Source organism: Cyanistes caeruleus, chromosome 6 (genome assembly GCF_971803275.1).
Source record: "Cyanistes caeruleus chromosome 6, bCyaCae1.hap1.1, whole genome shotgun sequence".
Classification (NCBI taxonomy): domain Eukaryota; kingdom Metazoa; phylum Chordata; class Aves; order Passeriformes; family Paridae; genus Cyanistes; species Cyanistes caeruleus.
The window spans coordinates 26,594,598-26,603,122 of NC_141706.1; the positions used below are offsets into that span (position 1 = coordinate 26,594,598).

At 35.2% G+C, this 8,525-nt stretch overlaps 1 long non-coding RNA gene across 1 annotated transcript; it reads left to right on the forward strand.

Moving 5' to 3' along the window:
* Window positions 1-283: 283 nt before the first annotated feature.
* LOC147652540 (uncharacterized) lies at window positions 284-7,680 on the forward strand. The gene is made up of 2 exons (XR_015288012.1): window positions 284-465; window positions 1,627-7,680. It is a non-coding gene; the product is annotated as an uncharacterized LOC147652540 (long non-coding RNA).
* The last annotated feature ends 845 nt before the right edge of the window (window positions 7,681-8,525 follow it).

Here is an 8,525-nt window from a genome sequence, read left to right on the forward strand (position 1 = left end):
AATACATAAATGCAACACACTAGAATGGTGCACCACAAACCTCTGTGTCCATAGATGCTAGAAAAGCTCCTTGAGGCACCTACAAATCCACTTACACGAATACCTAAAATTGTCATAATCCCACAGCCTGTGCAGATGCCTGAAATTTTAGCCTGTTGGAGTCAGAAACTGTCCATTCTTCTGCTTTATTAACCTGAGAGAGCTCTCAATGCCATGTAAAGGTGGTTTGAGCACCGCTGATTATACCCCTGTGGGATTCAGCTGAGCACAAAGCTTGCCCTGTAATCGATGCGTGTGCTGACCTGTGCTGCAGTCAGAGGAGCTGATCCTGGGGATTGTACTGTGCTGGCAGCTGGAGTAAACAGCAAAAGGCCTGGAATTGATCTCATAGCTGAAAAGCCCCACTGAAATGTGTAAAAACTGAGATTGTTATAACTTCTATTAATAATGAAATAATAGTATCAGGTATGATTTTTCTTTCTAGAAATAATTTCTTAATGAAACCTCCTTGATTTTGTTAAGTGCCTTATACACATAGTTAAGAGCTTAAACCATTAAAATGCAGGACTTCTCTCTCTACACTCAGACATACCGTGGATACTGCATAGAAGCTCTGATGTTTCGCTGATTAAAAATAAAGAAAACATTAGGCTATTTCATACACAATTTTTGCTCTGTGTTCATCAATGTTTTGCCCTGACATCCTAATTGTAAGCAACATCATTAATGTTCCATTTCTGAAGCACAAACTTGACAACAAACAGCAGTAGGTATTGAAGCACTAATACAGTTTACTGTATTGTTATTTTTGTAACCCTTTGTAAAGAGGTCATTGGTGACTGAGCTCAAACATCTTTTACACTTGTAAAACCAAAAAATACAAAGAGAAGAACAATGTCAAACAAAATACTTCAGGGGTCAATGAATAGGAACTCTTCTCCTGCATGTTTTATAGTTCCCTTCATGATTCAGTGCAAGACTGAAAAAGATCTGCACAGGGGAAAAATGGAAGATTTAAAAATGCAACATTTTTCTGGTCCTGCTTGGTATACCTTGTTAACATTTTGGCCTATTTATGCTTCTCTAGATAGAAGGCACAGCTTCTCCATGGTATCCTAGTTTATTTAAAATGTACTGCATTTAAAGTTATTGTTTCCTCTTCTCAAACTTGTTACCCCTCACCCTGTCTGCCCTTCAAGTGAGAGACAGTAATTCATTAGACATAATTGTGATACACTATTGTGTATGCAAAATAACTTCCCCTATCAGTGAAGTTGCCTTCCATAGAGGTGCTTCCAGGGCAACCTTTTTTGGGTGACAGAAGAAGAAGAATACTCAACCAGCTAGAAAAACATAGTTAGATTCTGTGATTTAGCATGCAATTTTAATATAGTAACAGCTTGCAGAAGGAGTGTTGTTTTCCAAAATGAGCTAGTTTTATCACTTATTAGGATCTAACTGTACTTTCCTACCTCATGAGATTCAGATGTGGTACCCCACCATATTGCCTACTATTTGTAATTCTTGTTCTGAATCTCAAATGCAGAGCATGGAAAATTTTATGGCTTTTAAGTCATCCACTTTTGAAAATGCTAACTCCTACAGCTGAACTGCTCTTTTCTTTAGCTCATCATTCCAGGGCTGGAAGTTGGTACTGAGTAAAAGCTGGATGATGGAGAAGCGATCACAGCTCTCGTGTGTATTAGTGACACAAGGAACTGCAGAGCAGCTGATGGGGTGGTGGAAGAGATGGCACATTCTGTAATGGCAAGCTGATGAAACTGCTCAACTTCAAATTACAAAAACTACATCTAATCTCCCCAAAACTACTTTTCATCATTTTTTACCATCAAGTATCCAGAAAACAACAGGTACCAGTCTGTATTTAGAATGCCAGTGATCTCCAGGGTCAGTGAAAGCTGTGACACTGAGGTGTGGGCTACTGTAACAGAGACACGACTGAATGAGAGAATGAGGAATGCACTCAGCTGTCAGCATCCTGCCAACATGTAACACAAAAAACCTGCTGTCTACCGGGGAATTTGTAAGCTGACATCTCAGCCGCTGAATACAAGGTGGTGATTTCACCGCATTGCTGAAACAAGAAGGAAGAAAAAGCTTTTCCCAAAATTTTACATAGCGCCACTGCCTCTGGACAGAAAGTAATAGGGACTGTGGTGTCTGAAATTCATACCTCTCTTCGGGGAAGCATAAATTCTGCTCCTCACTCTTGTGAGTGTCACTTAACAGTGAAAACTTTTCAGCGCACTTTGTATGTTTTCATTGCCTTTAAATGATAATCAATGTCAATTGCCAGCTCGTTACAAACCTTTTTCATGGATCATCAGAAATGCAGTACCTGAGGGGATGGCCTTTCTTATTCCACTGAAAACCAATTGTACCTGCTATTTACTTTGAGGTACAGAAATATATTCTACAAACTAGCAGACCAAAACAATGGTTACATCAGACTTAATTATTTCAGTTAGGAAATCTTACTTTCTCTATGGGCTTACAATTCTCTAATGATCTTTAGCAAGAAAGAATTTAGCAATGACAGTCTATCTAAAGGAACATCATGTTTAGATCTATGGGGTTTTATTACTTTGCATCACAAATCTCAAATAAAGAAAGAACATTGTCTTCTCTTTCAAGCTCATGCTGTCCTCAAAAATCACAGCATGAAAATTGGACACCTTTAATACGAACAGCTTTCTGCTTAAAACATTTTGCATAGTTTGGTGGGTTTCTTGTTCATGACTGGTGAATTTTTTGTTTCATCGTTTTTCTAAGGGGTTTATAATTTATTTACTTTTTTATTAATTTTCTTGATGAAAACTGAGGTCAGTTCTTCAGACTGTGCCTTTGAGCAGCCAAGAAGTTCAGATTAAGTCAGGAAAAGAAACAAATGTGCCTTTATGTGGTTGTCTCCCTGTTGTAAATCAAAACTGTTCTATGATTTACTCCAGCTTACACAGTCTAAGCCAATTCACTGTGGAGATGTCTAGCAGCAAGGTGCACAGTCATGGTTACAAAACACCTGCTCCAGCCTTAGGTATTTTTGAGAGACTTAGATGTTGATAGTTTGAGATTGTTCTGCTAGTTTATTGATATATGAGGAACAGAAGCCCACTGTGAGAAATTCCCAAGCTGGGGGACCTAAAACTGTTAGTGTTTTTGTATTTTGTTTTGTTTTGTTTTTCTGGTTTAAGAGCAAATCTGTGTCTCAGATATAGTACGTGTTCATTTATCACAGCAGAGGTCTGAGATTTAGGAAGCCTGGGTTCTGAGAAGGAAAATATTTGTGTTCTATGACAGGTTTGTGAAACAGGCAGGTTGTCATGCATTATTACTGAAGTATGCTTTAGCTCACACAGCACCATAACCCAGGCCACTCACTCAAATATATCAATGGATAGAGCTGTTGTTTTCTAACTGCGGCCCTCTATTTGGAAAAGCTCCCCCTTGTTAACAAGATTCTGAAGCAGAAAGTAGCTGTGCCAATAACCGGAGCAGAATATAAATTAAACAAGTAAAAATGTATATATTTTCCTTATTTCTTCTTCCCCCACCCTTTTATTTATTTTCTCTCTCTCTTGAGGCAGGAAGAAAGTGAAATTGGGATATTGCTATTAAGCAAAGGACACAGTGAGCCTTGACTGTCAAAGGGATCAGAATTCAGCCTCCACTTTAAATATTTGCCAACACCAATCTTTTTTGCTCATTTCACACTGTAAATTAATTTCTAATTATTTACCACATGTTCTTCTGCTAAGACAGAGCTATGTATTTCTTTTTTAAGAAAGAGATATGTAAATACATACATGTCAATTGAAAAACATTCGTAATGGGGGTTTTTTGTTCATGTTAGAATGTTAGTTTTAGTTTTTCTTTGGTTTCTTTTTTTAGTGGAGAGGGTGTTGGTGATTTTGGGGATTTTTGTTGTTGTTCTTTTGTTTGTTTGGGGTTCTTTTAAATGACAATCTTAAAGCTTGGATGAGAAATCAAATTTGAACTTAATAAAATTATATGGTTGTACTTATATACAGAGTATAGATGTGTATGGTAAAGCTTTGCTGAGAGCGGTTTGAGTAGAAGTTAAATGAGAAGATTACAAAATTTCTTCTCAGTTTTTGACCTGTGTAATGCGCAGTAATTCCATTCCTATTTTTCACCATTAAATTTTGAAGTGTTTGTTCTCTAGAGATTTCTTAACAGTAGGTATGTCCTATAATTCCCTGTGGATTAATAATGAAGGCTTTATATGGCATCATAAGCCAGAGTTGAAGAAATAACAAAGAGCAGTTAAAAATCTAGAAGGCAGATGTAAGGGCAACATGCAATAAGCAGCACATATTAGTTATAGTTTTATAAAATTAAATCATATTCCATATGATAGAAGTGACTTTTCAAAGTCAATTGCTCAAAGTGCCAGATACACTGAAAATCTATAAAACCTCAGTTGAATTGCTTTGTTTTTAAACTGTGTTTTTCAAGGGGATTCTCCTAATGCTTCAAGCTTTGTAATGATTTTTTTCACAGTCCTCAACAAATTAGCCTGTTCTTTTGATAAGTAATCAATGGTTCTTGCATTTATTGTAGAAATAGAAAAAAAAATACTGTTTGATTACTGGAAATGTGATGGTAATTTGGGGGTTTTTTTTGTTCAGTTTATTTCATCTCCATTTAGACTTTTAAAAGAAAAAACGATGATAGCAGGGTTCCCTTTAGCTTATGAATTAATTTCATAGCATATTAAAATTCCTAGAAAAGTGTCAGTTAGTATTCCTTGGGATATTTAACATTGTTCTGTTTTCAGCAGCACCTTCACAGATGTGCAGAACTTTGGTGCATCATTGGAATGTGCTGTTTGATAGATCACCTGGCTGGGCTGTGCCAAATGGGATATCTCTGGTTAGACCTATCTGTGAATTAGAAAATGCTTGGACACTAAACACAGATCCCTGTGAACTCAGTGAAAGTTTTCCAGTTGTTCCTATAAAGTATTCATGCTGATATGTTCTGCATGCAATTTCAGATAACTCTTGGAAAATGCATTCTCCTCTGCTTTTTGCTTCCCACTCTTCTAATCTCACTGGGCCTCTCCAATATATTCTTGCTTCCTGGTGACTGCAGCCTTGGCCTCTGTCTTTGGTCAGAACTGCAGAGCTGTGATTGTGGAACTGAAAAAAATGCTACAGCCCAAAGGTGATGACATTTGCATTTCCAGATTTGATGTACCTCCTAAAATGTCTCTACCCTGCTTCCATTTCAGTTATTGCTTCTACGGTATTTGCGAGTTAATGAAAATAAATGAAGAAAGTGAATAATTTATTCAGGAGGCAAGAAAATACTGTGAATTCTACAAAATGTTATTGTATCTTTTTTGTTCTTTATTTTCAATTCTACCATTAATGAGGTTTGAGATTCCCTCTAGGCAGCAACTTGACATAAATCAAAAGAATTTTAATTACTTCTAGATAGACAATTTATTAGAACAACTTTTTCTTTAATTCCATGTTTATTCATTTAGAATTTAATACGAATTTTTATTTTAATTACTTAAGTTGTAACTGGTTTTAGAGGAAGGCAATGAGAACACGAGAAATCAATATTTGTTCTACATGTATACAGCATACAGAGTCTGTGAGCAGTCCTTTAGCTTATTTTTGAAGATTTTTATTAGATAAAATGTATTTAATATTTTGCCACAATTAATTTTTCTTCTTTAGGGCAGTTCCAAATAGATTTTTTGGCTTCAGTGAACCAAATTGCAAAACCTGGGACAAAACCTGAGGCCTTCTTTTTAGGTATTTCCACATGTTGCCATATCACAATTAGAGAACAGTACTGTTCCTCATACTTATGAACTAGTAAATGTGCTAAGAAAACAATATAAACATGCACATATGTGTATGCATATATATACATATATATATATGTACACAGTAACATCTGATGTCTGCTGCTAAAACTAGATCGTTGTGAGTGAAATTTGGAAACCTCTGCACCTCTGTACCTCTGTCAGGATTCTGAAATGTTCCAACTATAAATTACTTTTAAAATAACATTTGGAAGTTTTTCTTAAATCTAGTGTTTTGTTAAAGAAATAGAGTGAACATTGATCCAGAGCCACAAAGAATGTTTAATTTATGGGGGTATTGAATGTTTAAGTTTTAGTTTAGTTTAATTTAAGAGTTTAGTTGACCTTTGGTTTCCTAATGAAATTTTTGTTCTTTCTTCTGTGTTCTTTCTTTTGTTCTGTGTTAGAACCAGTAGTTGCATTTGTCAGTATAGACAGTACTTAAGAAGGCATTGAGACATTTTCTACTTTATTTTCTAGCTCTGGAAGAACTTACATTTTTGAAGTGTCTAATCCCCACACCCTAGTGATTTAATTTCATTACAAATATGACTAATGAAACTCAGGAATGTGTATTTCATATTTATAGACAACTGTCTGTTCAAATGAAAGAGTTCTAATTACTTCCAAATTATGTACAAGTAGGTTTATTTATCTGATAGTGAGTATTTAGACAATTAAAAAAAGTAGTATTTTTCTCCAGGCAACATTAATCATGTGACATTTCAGCAGTGGACTAGCCAATTGAGTCAAAAAAATTTTACCTGAGTTGTTAGTTGGAAAAAATCTCAAAGGAGAAGGAGTGGATGGACCGTTATTTTGGTAGGTACCAGTAAAAATGTAAATTTATAAAGGGGGGAAAACCTCATCAGTATCAACACTAACATTGAAGTCCATGGTTCATGTAGAATAGAGTAGAAACCAAAGTTGGTTTTGAGAGTGAAAGAGATTGTATATGTTCTCAAAAACTGAATTTACAAGTAAACACCATTGGCAATTCATGCTGAAGTCACATTAACTCCAAATTAATTCATCTTGGTTAATGTTGAAAATCATGAATATCAAAGACATTAAAAATCATTAACCTATTTATTGCAACATCTTGCAAACTGGAATAATGGTTTGTAGAACTGGCACTAGCGTTGTGCATCTGTCTTTGCTATTTATGTAGACCTAGATGCAGAATAATTTATAGGACAACTGCTATAGTACTAATAAACGTAGGCTTCATGAGCTTGTCTGTTTCCATGCCTGATTGCAAATTCATTGGCACATGCCAACAGGCTTAGTGAATACCAGATGTGTTTCTGCTCCTTTGTTTTGGAATCTTGTGTATCAATATATTCTTATTCCTGACTGCTCAAAAGTGATGGGCTTAACTTACATGCTTTAAGTGTCTTTTCCAAGGGTCACATATTAAAAAAAAAAGGAAAAAGGTACATGCAAACCAAGAACTCCTTTGTTCAAATTGCTCACCATTGGACTTTAAAAGATACTTCAACCTCTTTGAAGTTATCAAACCCTCTCAATAGGGTAACTAGATAGAGAAAATGTTAGATATAAATACAACTGTACAGGGTTGAAACCCTAAGGTACTATTTTATATGGTGTCAAAAGTTTAATTATTTCTCCAAAGTTCCACTTGGTGGAGAAAAGAGTAGGGTAGTTTTTCAATTATAATAATACCTAGAAACAACTATTTTTTTTTCCTTTTTTTGGGGATCATACAAATATTAAGGACTTACATCCATTAATATATTTCTAATAGAAATTAGAAGGTGTGATTTTGCTAAAATAAAGAGATCTGAAGAAAAAAATATTTTTCTCCCTGTTCTTTTTAAAAAAATCTTAGGATAATTTGACATAGAAACAAGCAAACCTTATTCATGAAGAAAAGAATAATTCAGAAAAAAAAAAAAACTAAAATAATTCTGCTCACGAAGTAGATGAACTCTAATAATCACAATGAAATTGATTCTGTTGGACATCAGGAAGAGCATGACATATATTTTGGTTTACCATTTCTATAATTAAATGTGTTTTGAAGGTGAGGAAGTTGAGGAAGTAGTGCCATACGGCAGAGAAATAAGTAGAAATGTGCTCTAGACAACTGTGAAGTTGAAGGGCAGGGAGGGTTTGTTTGTTCATTTGTTTCCTAATACAGGATGCTGTATTTGGGAAATTTTAAGAAAAGGGATTATTTGTTTTCTTCAGCTTTAACTCAAGCACAAAATAATAACATGTTAGAGGTAATGTGTATTCCATTAAACAATTGCATTGCTTTACAGTGGGAGGAATTTTATATTTACATGTGCAGTTTTAAGGATTTCATCTTCTAGGTCCTGATGTTTTAAATCTGCAGTCTAAATTATTCAGGAAAACAAGTACCTGAAAGGCTGTAGAGCTCATTAGTGTCCTTGGGTGTATCCTTGCTGTAATAGGTGAATAATCCCTTCACACTACTCCCACAAAACACCCAGCACTGGATATGAGAAAGCACAGAAGACACTGAAATTTCTTTCTGTTATGACATTATTATGTTACTGAAAGAAGCATAAAAGCATGAAGGTGATCCATGTCTCAGAGGTGTCTCAAAGCATTACTGTTCCTGTAGCTCCTCTAGAGTATAGTTAGCCTCACTGTTTTAGGGGAGGCTTTCTTT